Raw genomic sequence first — 15,311 nt, forward strand, 5'->3', positions numbered from 1 at the left:
TGTGTGAACAACTTGGATGGCATGCTAAGCTCGTAGGACTTAATTATTACTCCTAAGTCCTAAAAAATAAAATTATACTTGAGTCATAAAACTGAAAAATAAAATTAACAACATAACTAAAAGGTGATAATTATGAAATTAACAACAGTTCAGTAAAAGCACCTCCACCTACGACCGCTAGGTCCTGGGTTCGAGTCACGCTGGAGGGGAAGTGTGGAAACACTATAGATCCTCCTAATTTGGGAGAGGTTTTAAAAAAAAAAAATTTATATATATATATATATGCTAGTTCATAAGTTTTTCTCGTCTGTCTCCAGTATACTTTGCTACAGTATTATGTAGTGTCCTGTTGAAGTAGCAGCATTTTACATTGAGGCATCAAGGAAAGCATCAGAGATGACATCATCTAGTTCCACATTCAGATTTTTGGCTGAAGGCAATCCAGCCACCACATTATGTTCAATGCCACACTCATTTGTTCCTCTTCAGATCTTGAAGTACCCATCCTGTCATATTGGAGATATACATTCATTTAGAGAAGAAGATAGTTTAACTTCTATACATTAATAGCATACGATTTATTTGCATCATTACGACAACATGTAACTCTCTATAGTAATCCCAAATTAGTAACTTTAAAAAATGCAGTAAATAACTTGCCAGTTACTTTATCTACAACAAGAAGCTATGGCTAAGGACTTTTTGCTCATATATGAAAATATAGGGATGAATTAAGGACATACATCACCCCAGCCTCTGTTCCAAGAATTTGCGATAAGCTGCAGAAGATATATAAGGAGATTAGATTTTGACAAAAAGATATGGTTTTAAATAGAAAATAGGAAACCACAAATTGGACATGCCAACATACCCAATAGTCCTCTCCCTGCTCACTAGTTCCCCATCCAATAAGCTTAACAGCATGGCCTCCCATACTTTGACCTGTTACGTGCTTGTAAACTCCTGACTTGTAGTGAGCAAAATCCTGTGATTGACAAAAAAAAAAGAAAATTTAACTCATTGGGTAGAGGAAAGCATTGCTGAGAAAAAGATACAATAACAGTTATGATCAAAGACAACAAACAAAATCTAACAAATCGACTTGCACAAAGAAAGAGATGATGCAGTTTTACGACACCAGGTAACTTCTGATATTGTCTTGTGGTTAGCATTAAATATCTCATTTACAAATATAAGTTTGCGAGTAAATCTCGGACAACATAAATTGGGAAGGTAACCGGTAGTTAAAGTTTCTCAATTATCATAACAGTTACACTATAGGTCACTTAAAAATAATTACATGTATCACATTTTGGGATAGGTAGGTAACCACATATAAGGTTACCAGCTCAGATAATGTCATATACGAAAAACTGTATCAAATAGTTTTAGGATCACAACTTAACATTACCTCATACACTGTAAAAGAGACCTCAACTGGTCCATTTTTGTAAATTTCTGTCATGATACTGTAGGGATCATGGTGGATTCTGTATGCATTGACACCATAATGCTTTGATTTCCTCCATAGTAGGTTCTCCTTCACACGACACTTTGGGGTGGGATATCCTGGTTCACAACCCGGGTGTGAAATCCCTCATTATCAAAGTAAGGGTCACACTGCCAGAAAAAACAACTTTATTAGTGGTTGATCAAAAAGATCCACAGTAGCTAATGGTTTTAGTGGAAGCTGTAACCTCTGTGAGGTGAAAATAAGTCAGCATTTACCTCTTCTGTGACCACACCCCTACGGATAAAGTATCGCCATGCTGATATAGGATATCCACCATCACAACCACTCCCACGTAAAAAGCCACAGCATGCTAACAGATCATTTACGGACAGAGAGATATTCTGCAATACACATTAAAAGTTTAGCATCAGTGACCATAACTACAGAAATACTTCACAAACATTTTGTGCTAATTAAGATAAGATGGTTTCCATGTGCTTGGCCCATGAAAAAGAATCAGGGCTCGCACGTGAGAGAGCATGCTGAAGATATATAAATAACTAAATAAAAATGTGTCATCTAAAGCTTTTAAATGAGGCGGTCACACAGTGCAACAGAATTTACCAAGTTATGATGGATACAGAAACGATCAGACAGAGATTCAACAGCACCAAAAGCCCAACAAGAACCGCAATGTCCCTGATCTGTGATGCAAATTTGTCCCGGTGATTGATGTGCAAAGATGGAAAGCATTAGGATCACTAAAATAGAATTATAATTCAGTAGTAGTAAGCAAGAACAAGAAGAAACTGACCTAGAATTCTTCCGATAGTGCTACATTGAGGCCAAGCTTTTCGTGCATCAAACTCTTTTGGTAGCTCCAAAAGCTTTGGATGAGTTAGAATCGGAATTCCCTCCAAATCACCTTCTCTTGCGGGCTTAACTCCAAGAAGGCGCTTAAATTGTGAAACCTGTGAATACCAAAGATGGAGATAATTATAAAAGCATATTTTCATTGTATAGCTGCAAAATAAGCAACTGTTATTGATGGTTCGAGAAAGCGCTAAACTATATGATGATATGACGACAAGAGGGGGTTGCTCCGATGGTCAGCACCCTCCACCTACGACCCCAGGATTGTGGGTTCGAGTCACCAAAGGAGCAATAGCTCCAACAAAGAGGATCACAGGGGAATCAAAAGTGGAGGGGAATTTTAAAAAAATGATGATCTGACCGTGAAATTCGAGAATCGAGGGTTGAATGCAGCTTTCCATCCAGCTTTGGCATTTTCATTAACCTCTTTGATGATTGATTCCTGCATGATCATCCAAAAAAGCTCTCTCAGTTTTCGAATTGAAGGACAAGGGCTATAACATCTTGAATCATGAAAAGAAGAATAATATACCTGAAGGATTGCAGATTCAACTTTAGCTTCAGATATTGGCTTCTCTGCAACAACCTGCTTTCCATAAGAACACATCAATTCTATTCATCAATAGACAAGCTAAAAGCTTTTAGGAAACAGAGTTGCAATTCCAGGAACAAAAGTATGACAGTACTGTGACAAACAAAGAACTAAAGGTTTCACTTTAATCAAGATGAAACGCTTCCAACATTTCTTATTTTCGACATTATAATCCTCTTAACTTAGGAAAATTAATAAAAAATTTGTAGCAAATGCATCATATGTCTAAAGCACTATAACATAGAGGAAGAACCATAGAACAAGCATAAATTGTAACTATTCCATTATTTGTCCTCCTTTTTCTCCCCTTTCTGTATTTCTTTGTGAAGCAATACTTCCTCTCATGTTATATATAGAAACATGTAAGTTAGCTAACACATAAGTAATTTGCATCAAACCATATATTTAACTTCAGAAACATGTCTATACTTCTGTTTTCTCATTCTCACTAGGTAATAAGAAAATCATTAAAATTTATTTCTACTCATGATTTCAAGTCAACGCTTAACTAAAGCATAAAAAGTCCAAAATACCCAACAATATTTGATCTTTCTGAAGAAATACAAAAAGGGTAATCCATGTAATCATCAAAACCTATATAAATTAAACCAATAATCTAAATCCATCTAAACAAAGAAATACTCTTACTGTAGAAAGGTTCAACGAATGAAGAAACAAACCTGCAATATAAGGATACAAAAAGCACCCAAAAACAAAGGAGCTGCTAAAGACTTCAGAGTCAAGGTCATCTTTGCTTCTTTTTTATCTTTCCAGTTGTGGGGTGGAAATGGAGGAAACTCAAAGGTATATATAGATAGATGAAAAAAGAAAAAGGAGAATAACAATCAATTATTGGCCCATTCTCTTGACATATAAAAATGATGGCTTTATCAAACGGAAGATGATGGCTACTGGTGGTTTTATAAGATATATTTTGGATACTTTTGTATTGAAGAATTTAATCAAGTTAGTCCGTTTCACCTTTCCCAAAAGTCTGGTTCAAGTTGGAACGTTAGGTATTCTAGTTGGACTATTTTACAAGCAATATTGCATTCTCCTTTTTTGTTTTTTTGTGTTTGGTTAACAGAAATTTTTAAGTCTCATGTAGTCATGTGAGATTTCTTGGGAAAAACATCATAGGGGTGATAATTTTTGGCCAAACCCGTCCAAGGTTGGATAGTCATTGATCCGTCAACCCGTTCAAGGTGGGGTGGTCATTGATCCGTCTATTCGTAGAACCCATCTAAAGTTTAACTTTTTTTTTGTCAAATTGATCCGCGATTAACTTTGTTAAAATATTTTTTTTTTGTTTGATGTATTATATATGACCATACAAAAGAAATATATCTTATTTGATAATTAAATAATATATAAAAAAATAATACACATTAATTAAAGCTTGGTAAGAATTGGATGGGTTGGGTATGACCCAAATTTTAGCCCAACTTGACCTAAATCATCTCAGACGATGTTACTTTTGGACGGGTCATTAATCCGCTCATTTATTGACTCAGTCCATTTTGATCCGCCAAAAATAGTCAAACACACCTGTAGGTGAGAGTACACAGACCTTTATATGTTCACCATAGTCGATATTGCCCTTAATAGAAATTAATGTCTCTAAGCTTCCGTTAATCATTGGATTAAAATGCATATTTATTTTAACTGAATGCCAAATATGCTTAATAATTAATAGAGGAACTGAAACTAGAATAATATAATAACTCAAGGGTTAAAAAGACTTAGTTTTGTAAAAATTAAATGGATATTATAGTTAAAAAATAACATCTCTCTAAATTGACTTAGAAATCAAAGCCACCCAATTTTTAATTTGATGGTATGCCGGATGTTTTCTTTGTAAATCTATTAGTTTAGTGGTCTAGAAAACTCTTGGAAAAATGTAACAAAGCTGAATAAACAATTTGGAAAGATAATGTAAAAAGAAAGTGAAATGAAATGTAAAATAAATTATATTTAACGGAAAACATATTTTTTGGTACATTAAACCCAAAGCATAACATTGAACTAATAATTCTATTCTGGTAGTATAAACATTAACTTAGCGCTGGCGTGACTGTGCCATGGTAAAAGTTGTCGTCTATTCCAATTTTCAAGTCAATATATGAAATTCTAAGGCGTAACATCGAGTTTTGCTTATCTGTAATTGTTAGATGCGACACACTTGATCTTAGCCTTTGCACAAAAGGCAAAACTTTAGAAATATGTGGTTTCACATAAGCCATAATATTTGTGTTAACGGTAAAATTTTTCTAATCATCTTAAATTGTTATAACATTATTTGTGGAGCTACAACTACTTCCTATTAAGAAAATATTGAAATGTGTCAATCTTTTTAAAATGATTACAACTTGTTTGGATGGTAGTTGCACGTTGTATCGTATTGTATTTTATCCCAAAATAATGTTTGTTTTGATTATTTAGTTAAAATTGGTTGTATTATATTGTTAAATCCATTGTTCCGAAACAATAAAAAAATCCCCTTTTTTTTAAACAACCGATTTGGTATGGTGAAATTATTTCTTATTTTTCTTTCCAATTATACCTAAACTTATTACATTACTAATTTCTCGGCACGTGTATGCCGAGTCATATACTTTGCAAAATAAATAAAAAAATATTTGAGTAAATAATTATACATTAAAAAATAAAATATAAGTTTCTGTAATTGATAAATGTAGATCATCTGACTTGCTTGTTGAGATCAAGATAATTGGATATCAATTGGATCTATGAAGATGAGCAATCAAATTTAATTAGATAAATGAAATTTTTATACTTAATTTAATTTTATGAGATACAAACAAGTAATGAAGCGTATCTCACCAAATATTTCTCTATATACGATATTCCTGGTATATATTCATTTCCACCCTTTTTAATGTCGTTTCCAACCAATTATTATGGGTCGTTGTTGTCTTCTTCAAAAAATTTAGAATCCAAATATAATAGCAACGATCATATCTCAATCCATTCAATTCTTCACGAAAACTCAATCTAGAAAAGGATCCACGCACCCAAAAAATACACAAATTTTGTGTTATTCACTCTGTATTACTGTAATAAATAATAAAAACCATTAAACTTTCTGAAATAGAAACAAAAATAGAAAGTTAGTAGAACCAGTTGCACGAAATAAATTATGAAAAAACTATATTGGAATAAATCGAGCCCACTAAATGCATAGTGTGTCCTTAAGAAAATTATTTCCCTCAAGTACCAGAGGTGTTGAAAAATTATCCTCCCAGGATAGAACAATTTAACTCACCAGCGTATTGGTACCAAAAACGCCGATGAACTTCGAACCACTCAATGGTCGCAAAACACACTGGAAAATGTTGTGCAGAAGAAGATAATCAGAAAATTTAGTAAGTAAAGATCCTAGGATTCAAGGCATATTTATAGACCATTTGGCACTGTTTCTGAAAAGGTTTGCAACCTTTCAAAAACAGCCATAGCTGTTGGAAGAGGTGGGAATATTTCCGTTAAAATATTGCGGAAAAAAAAATAAATTTAAAATAATCCGGAAAAAAAAACGGGCCGGACCGGACCGGATCGCAGGTCATGGGTTATTTTGAATTGATTTTTTGTTAATTAATTAATTAAATAATTAAAAGAAATTTTGTCCAAAAAGATTAATCAATCAATCGATCTTTTACTAAATTCGAATCCGAATCCGAAGCCGAACCGAGCGAGCGAAGGCGACGACAGCGCGAGGCTTGTCTTCTTCTTAACTTTTTAAGAGCTAGAAGAAGAACAATTGTATATATGCCCATCAAAAGCCTTTTCTTCCTCCAATATGGGACAATGTCCTTTTGCCAAGGAGGGAAATTCAAATATTTCATTTTCCCTCCATTTTTCATTCACCCTCTTTAAGCTATACCATGCTTAAAAGCCCAACAATCCCCCACATGAATAGGGAATGGCTATAAAATAAAGGAATGCACGGACGCATGTGTGTTTTACATGCAAGAATTAATTGCATCTGGATAAGTAGGTTTTCCTTTAAACTTTCCGTAGTGAACTTATATCGGATATACTCGGTCAATAGGTAGATTTGATTCTTTGAACCGTCGAGCTTTGTTATATACCTAGACAACATAAGTCACACAATTAACCCTTAACAATCTATGGTTCTCACGGTTGTGTTCGTTTCAGCCATAAACATCGCCTGGTTTCATGAGTGCTTAGAGAATGGGCCTTTACTTTCATTCCCCTTGAAGCAGCTTACACTTCACACTCACATAGGTGATTTCTAAACGTGTAATCCTATAGACACACTATCTGGTCATATCCTGCCAGACTTAGCAAATCATTAAAAAGCTTTAAGCTTTATTGACTCATCAAAAAACCTTAATACTTTACCTCGATTTCTGAACATTGTCTTCATCGCGAGAATGGGTTGAGTTATTTGACAATGTTGAACCGTCATTCATAATTTTGTTTGATCTCTTTGAACCGAGCTCTTGGGATCTCCAGTCTGCTAGGTAGAGTTACCGCCATGATGACTTATCCTAGGCCTTAACCCCATTCCCTTTGATGATCTTTCAACTGCCTCTCTAGATAGGCCTTTTGTAAGTGGATCTGACACGTTATCTCTTGGCTTTACGTAGTCAATCGTGATAATACCACTAGAGAGTAGTTGTCTAACGGTATTGTGTCTCCATCGTATGTGACGAGATTTTCCGTTATACATAACGCTCCCTGCCATGCCTATTGCCGCTTGACTATCACAATGTATACATATTGGTGCCAAAGGTTTGGGCCAAAATAAAATATCTTCCAAGAAATTACAGAGCCATTCAGCTTCTTCACCGGCCTTATCTAAAGCTATGAATTCAGATTCCATTGTAGAACGGGCGATGCACGTTTGTTTGGATGATTTTCAAAACACTGCTCCACCCCCAATTGTAAAAATATATCCACTCGTGGATTTAACTTCAGATGATCCGGTGATCCAATTTGCACCACTATATCCTTCGATCATGGAGGGATATTTGTTGTAATGCATAGCGTAATTTTGGGTATGTTTTAGATACCCCAAAACTCATTTCATTGCCATCCAATGTATTTGATTGGGATTACTTGTAAATCGACTCAGTTTGCTAATAGCACATGCTATATTTGTTCGCGTACAATTCATGATATACATCAAATTTTCCAATACTCTTGCATAGTCTAGTTGTGAGTCACCTTCACCTTCATTCTTTTGAAGTGCATAACTCACGTCAATTGGAGTCTTGGCAATTTTGAAATCCAAATATTTGAAATTACCAAGTACCTTTTCAATGTAGTGAGACAGTGATAATGCTAGACCTTTTGGAGTCTTGTGAATTCTGATTTCTAAGATCACACCAGCAACTCCTAAGTCTTTCATATCGAATTTTCTAGCCAACATGTGCTTAGTAACATTTATATCTGCCATATTTTTGCTCATTATCAATATGCCATCAACATATAAATAAATAATGACTTCATGACTTGGAGTGTTTTTAATGTAAATACATTTGTCACACTCGTTGATTTTAAACACACTTGCCAATATTGTTTGGTCAAATTTGGCATGCCATTATTTGGGTGCTTGTTTAAGTCCATAAAGCGACTTAACAAGTTTGCACACTTTCTTTTCTTTACCAAGAACCACAAAACCCTCAGGTTATTCCATGTAAATCTCTTCCTCCAATTCTCCATTTAAGAAAGTTGTTTTAACATCTATTTGATGTATTTCAAGACCATACACGGCCGCTAGTGCCACTAACACCCTAATAGATGTTATCCTCGTTACTAGCAAATAAGTATCAAAGTAATCAAGGCCTTCCTTTTGTCTATAACATTTGACAACAAGTCTTGCCTTATATTTGTCAATAGTGTCATCAGCTTTCTTTTTCCGTTTAAAGATCCATTTCGAACCTAAAGGCTTATTTTTCGGAGGAAGATCAACCAATTCACATGTATGGTTATCCAAAATTGATTGAATCTCACTATTGACTGCTTCTTTCCAAAATACTGAATCAGAAGATGACATAGTTGCTTTAAAAGTTTGAGGCTTATTTTCAAGCAAGAATGTCACAAAATCTGGTCCAAAGGAAGTAGATGTTCTTTGACGTTTGCTACGCCTTGGATCTCCTACACTTAGAGTATTTTCGTTTGGTTCTTCCCGAGGTCGTTTAGGTCTTTCACTTAACGACTCGCATTCAGTTTTATACGGATAGATACTTTCAAAGAATTTAGCATTATCTGATTCTATTACCGTATTAACATGAATTTCAGGATTATCGGATTTATGAACCAAAAGCCGACATGCTTTACTGTTTGTAGCATATCCAATGAAAACGCAATCTATAGTTTTTGGTCCGATTTTAACCCTTTTAGGTAAAGGTACTTGTACCTTTGCTAGACACCCCCACACTTTGAAATATTTCAAGTTGGGTTTTCTTCTTTTCCATTTTTCATATGGAATAGATTTCGTTTTGTTGTGGGGTACTCTGTTGAGTATTCGGTTAGCTGTAAGGATAGCTTCCCCCCACAAACTCTGCGGTAATTTGGAACTTATTAATAAAGAATTCATCATTTCCTTTATGTCCTATTTTTCCTTTCCGCAATTCCATTGGATTGAGGTGTGTAAGGTGCAGTAGTTTGATGGATAATTCTATATTCCGAACATATTTCTGCAAACGGAGATTCATATTCTCCACCCCTATCACTTCTAATCATTTTGATCTTTTTATTCAATTGATTTTCCACTTCATTCTTGTATTGCTTAAATGCTTCAATTGCTTCATCCTTATTATTAAGCAAATAAACATAACAATATCGAGTGCAATCGTCAATAAAAGTAATAAAATACTTTTTCCCACCTCGAGATGGTATCGACTTCATATCACAAATGTCAGTATGAATTAAGTCTAAAGGATTTGAATTCCTTTCAATAGACTTATAAGGATGTTTTACAAACTTAGATACACATATTTGACATTTTAATTTATTACACTCGAATTTAGGCAATACTTCTAAATTAATTAACTTCCGCAAGATTTTGTAATTGATATGTCCTAAACGAATATGCCATAAATCATTTGACTCCAATAAATAAGAAGAAGCTGAAATTTTATTCATACTGTCAACAACCATTACATTTAGTTTGAAAAGGCCCTCTGTGAGGTAGCCCTTTCTAACATACATTTCATTCTTGCTTACAACTTTATCAGAAACAAATACACATTTGAATTCATTCTTAACAAGTAAAGAAGTAGAAACTAAATTCTTCCTAATAGTAGAAACATGAAGAACGTTGTTGAGCATTAACACCTTGTCGGAAGTCATCTTCAGGAATATCTTCCCATAACCTTCAATCTTGGATGTTGCAGTATTTCCCATGGAAAGCTCTTCTTCGGGACCAGCAGTAGAGTAAGACGCAAATGCTTCTTTGACAGCACAAACATGTCGAGTGGCTCTAGAGTCAATCCACCACTCCTTCGGATTTCCAACTAGGTTGCATTCATAAAGCATTGCATACCGATCATCAATGTTATCATTCTTCTCCACTATGTTGGTCTGTCCCTTCTTCTTATCCTTTTTCGGGAGACGATAATCAGGGGCTTTATGACCAGCTTTTCCACAATTGTAGCAACTGCCCTTGAATTTCTTTTTGTTCTGCTCCTTAGTCTGTCCAGAAGACCTCTTTCTTTTCTTACTTTTTGGAGCAGCCTCCTCAACGATATTAGCTCTCATGATCGTTGAATTTCCACGAGACTTCTTCTCGGCTGTTTTGTTGTCTTCCTCAATCTTGAGACGAATCACAAGATCTTCCAACTTCATTTCTTTGCGCTTGTGCTTAAGATAGTTCTTGAAATCTCTCTACAAAGGAGGCAATTTTTCAATTATTGCATCCACTTGAAATGCTTCATTCACGACCATACCTTCAACAATAAGGTCGTGAAAAATAAGTTGAAGCTCCTGAACTTGGGTTCCAACAGTTTTGTTGTCTATCATTTTATAGTCTAGAAACTTGGCAACCACAAACTTCTTCAAGCATGCATCTTTAGTCTTGTACTTCTTCTCAAGTGCGTCCCATAATTCTTTCGAAGTATTCATCACACTGTACACATTGTACAAGTCATCCTCTAAAGTGCTTAAGATATAGTTGTTGCAAAGAAAATATGCATGTTTCTATGCCTCAACAATCATGAATTTCTCATTGTCCGGCATGTCCGCAACAGGCACTGGAGGTTCTTCACTAGTGAATTTCTGCATACCAAGTGTGGTAAGCCAAAAGAACACTCTTTGTTGTCGTCCTTTGAAGTTGGCTCCAGAATATTTCTCCGATTTCTCGGCCGGTGGAACAGCAGTTCGGCTTGACGAGGCTATCATCATTGCCGCAACAGTCATAGAAGAATTTCCGCTATCAATTGCCATTTTTCACTGTCAATAACATAAGATTTCAATTAATGGCAGAAAACAGAATGGTAAACAATACTATAATTAACAATAACCAGTACGTTTAGTAAATAAAAAATCAAAGTTTTTATATTTGTTTCACAGAAAACGATGAAGCTTTTATGTTCTTCAAATCGTTTCTGAATTTCAATACTCTGATGAAGTTTTTATATCTTCAAGTTAGAATAGTAAAATTCAGAAGGAGTAGAAAACCACATAGGTTTTAATCTTCACAAACAGAATACATAATACAATAAAATAATTTTCTTAAGATTGTTATTCACTCTGTATTACTGTAATAAACAATAAAAACTATTAAACTTTCTGAAATAGAAACAGAAACAGAAAGTTAGTAGAACCAGTTGCACGAAATAAATTCTAGAAAAACAATATTGGAATAAATCGAGCCCATTGAATAAACAGTATGTCCTTAAGAAAATAATTCCCATCAAGTACCCGAGGTGTTGGAATATTATCCTCCCAGGATAGAACGATTTAACTCACCAGCGTATTGGTACCAAAACTCCGCTGAACTTCGAATCACTCAATGGTCGCAAAACACACTGGAAAATATTGTGCAGAAGAAGAAGAAGATAATCAGAAAATTTAGTAAGTAAAGATCCTGGGATTCAAGGCATATTTACAGACCATTTGGTATTGTTTCTAAAAAGGTTTGCAACCTTTCAGAAACAACCATAGTTGTTGGAACAGGTGGGAATATTTCTGTTGAAATATTACGGGAAAAAAAAAAGAAAAATGGATTTAAAATAATCCGGGAAAGAAAATGGGTCGGGCCGGACTGGACCGGGTCGCGAGTTATTCCAGATTGAATTTTTGTTAATTAATTAATTGAAAGGAATTTTGTCTAAAAAGATTAATCAATCAATCTTTAACCAAAGCCGAAGCCGAACTGAATGAGCGACGACAACGGCGCGAGGCTTGCCTTCTTCTTAACTCTTTAAGAGCTAGAAGAAGAGCAATTGTATATCAAAAGCCTTTTCTTCCTCCAATATGGGACAATGTCCCTTTGCCAAGAAGAAAAACTCAAATATTTCATTTCCCTGCATTTTCCATTCACCCTCTTTAAGCTACACCAAGCTTAAAAGCCCAACATTTTGAGCATGGAGTTGAAGATGTGAGAGTTGAACTGAAGATATTATAGTAACTCAAATGATCAATGTACAAAGGAATATAATATATACTGGTTTATATGATAGATCTATAAATTTAGAATAGCTAAGATTTAAAATTCAATTTGGATGAAGACTTGTAAGAATAATGAGAGCATTAATAACTTGAATAGCTACTCCCGACAATTGATGTTTTATTGCCTTCTAAACAAGAGTCTGTTACAATTTAATTTGACACAAGCCACTATTTGATTTTGAGAGAAAGTCAAAATTAGAGGTGCTAGAATTTCAAGGAAGGTATTAGAAGATATGGATATTTGCGAATGGTCAAATCTAAAGAAGAGCTACATGGTATAAGATGCATATCAAGAGAATAACTTAGCCCAAAAGAATTTAATGAAAGAAGAGAAAGGAGAATGTAATTTACCCAATTTCTATTCACACAACCAACAATAGAGGGATTAATTACTGAAGTACATTCTACATAAATTAAACATTACTCGATAGAAAGGTAAGTGAAAAGAGAAAACAGTTGAATCCTCTTTTTTATCAAGCCCTAAACGGATATCCACTAAATTAATAGAACTCATGATCAGCACTTAACACCATTTCCAAATAAACATTAGATATCAACATGTATTTGCTGAAGTATATTGTGATACATTATGTGGATATCAAATCATCCTATTCTATTTCGGGAAATTTATACTAAGACGTTTCACATCAAAGTAAACTAGTCTAAATAAGGACATCTTAAGAGGGTGGAGATTTTTAACAAGTACAAGCAGTGGTGGCAATGTAGTTGTTAGTAAATTAATTATGTTTAATATTATAATATGCCAGTTAAACCACAAAAGAAATTCAAGTGAAATATTTATGAGTGGTTTATAACTTTATATATATTCCTATTCTTTATATACTAAAGCCACACAGTCTTGGTACTTCATTTTGTTTCCCAAGCGCAATATAATCCTTCCCCATTGAGATAACCATTTTGAAAATTTCTGTTAACCTTTGCTCCTTTATTTTGTCTATTGAATCGTTGACAAGAAACTGAAAAGGATGGGAAGAGAATAAAATGAATTACCCAACTTTGCAATCGAAAAGAATGGACAAAGAAATTCCTAGTAATTCGCTCAAAAGAAAAGTATTGGTATGACTGCTACTCTCAATAACCACACGTGCGAATAATTAACCCAGTAAAAATTGATTAGCAAAACCCCGTTGTATCAAGCATGCAAGTATAAAGAAAAAATTACTGTTAAGTGGTAAAAAGTGTAGTGTTGTAACCAACGATTTTGACGGTTTGAGAGCTGTTTGTAGGCATTTGGAATGTTAAGTGGTAAAAAGTGTAGTGTTGTACGTGGCAATTTGAGCAACCTAGAAACAGCAGATCATGAAGCGTTGCCTTCTCCTAGGCGTTGGGTTTTTATTTTATTAAATAGGATATTTAGTTTAATTAATACAAAGGGTACTTACGTAGATTTAAAAGGGTAATTTGGTATTTTGACTTTTTAGTTAAGGGCAAAAATGATAAGTTTTTAACTGTATACATGTTACAAGAGCATTTATTTAAATTATATAAAATTATTTATGTGAGACATGTAAGAATGGTAACTCTCTTACTATTTGGACAAATAATGATTCTTGCCCTCTTTTGTCAACATGATATTCCAGTACTATCTTCCTCTAATTTTTATTCTTTTTTTCCTAATTTTGGACTTTCCGATCACTTTACATTCGAGTGTAGTTGGATAAGGTCTAAATCTATTTACAATTTTACCTTGTAATATCCATAAATATAAATTAAAAGGACAAAAGATTTAGTTGTCAACAATTAAGACACACATGTTATCCTTCAAAGAAATTGAATGACTTACTGAATATGAAAGTCTTTGTTGTCAATTAGAAGCAAATGAGTATTGTTACCTAAAAGATCAAAATGTGATATTAATCATAGTAAGAAAAAATTTAATTAATCAAAATTCAACAAAATAGAAAAGAAATTAAAGCCAAAAAGTAAAAATGTAAACATAGATCTCCCTCACCCACCCTCTTAATTTTTTCTCACCTGGAGAATTATATTACCCATATAATTTAAGATGAAAGAAATATGTATTGATCCATCAAATTTGCTTCTTTAAGAGTTTAGTTCCATACCTGACAGAAAATAAGTAATAACAAACTAAGAATACATTTGAAAAGTCTCCTTAAAGAAAAGAAAAAAATATAGAATACTTACACAACAAAACTCCAACATTAGAACCATCAAAAAGAGGATGAGTGCGAAATTGTGTTCTGCATAAACTAATCCACAAAATTCATGACTTTTTCTCTTCCTTTCTTCCCTAACTTCCAACCCTTCGTTCCCATTATATTTATGTTAGTATTAGCTTTAATAAATTGAATATGATTCTTTATTGAGTTATTCAATGCAAATAACTCTTCATATTCTTCAGAATTTTTATATCAAAGAAGAGATTGTGGGTTAAATTTAGAGGGTAAATTGGTCATTTAATTTTTAAGGATATATTAGTAAAATAACTTCACCTGAAAGTATGTATGCTTATTATATAAAATGATGATATGATATAGATAGATTATTCTATTTTACCCTTTACTTTTTTTTATTTTAATCCAAATCTCCTACCCTATAACCTACGTCTTTATTCTTTTTTTCTTTCTGCCACTTCCAACTCCAACGTCAGGTATAGGTTTTGCCTTCTTTTTGTTTTGTTCTTTCTTCTTCTTTGATTTTTAACTCAAATTTTAATTACTTGATCTCCAATTAGCTATATAATATTGATTT

The 15,311-nt window shown here is 33.8% G+C and overlaps 1 pseudogene; it reads right to left on the reverse strand.

Moving 5' to 3' along the window:
- Positions 1–309: 309 nt before the first annotated feature.
- On the reverse strand, positions 310–3,779 carry LOC104092927 (cathepsin B-like protease 2; annotated as a pseudogene).
- Between the last annotated feature and the right edge of the window lie 11,532 nt (positions 3,780–15,311).

The sequence above is a fragment of the Nicotiana tomentosiformis genome, chromosome 6, assembly GCF_000390325.3.
Source record: "Nicotiana tomentosiformis chromosome 6, ASM39032v3, whole genome shotgun sequence".
NCBI lineage: Eukaryota > Viridiplantae > Streptophyta > Magnoliopsida > Solanales > Solanaceae > Nicotiana > Nicotiana tomentosiformis.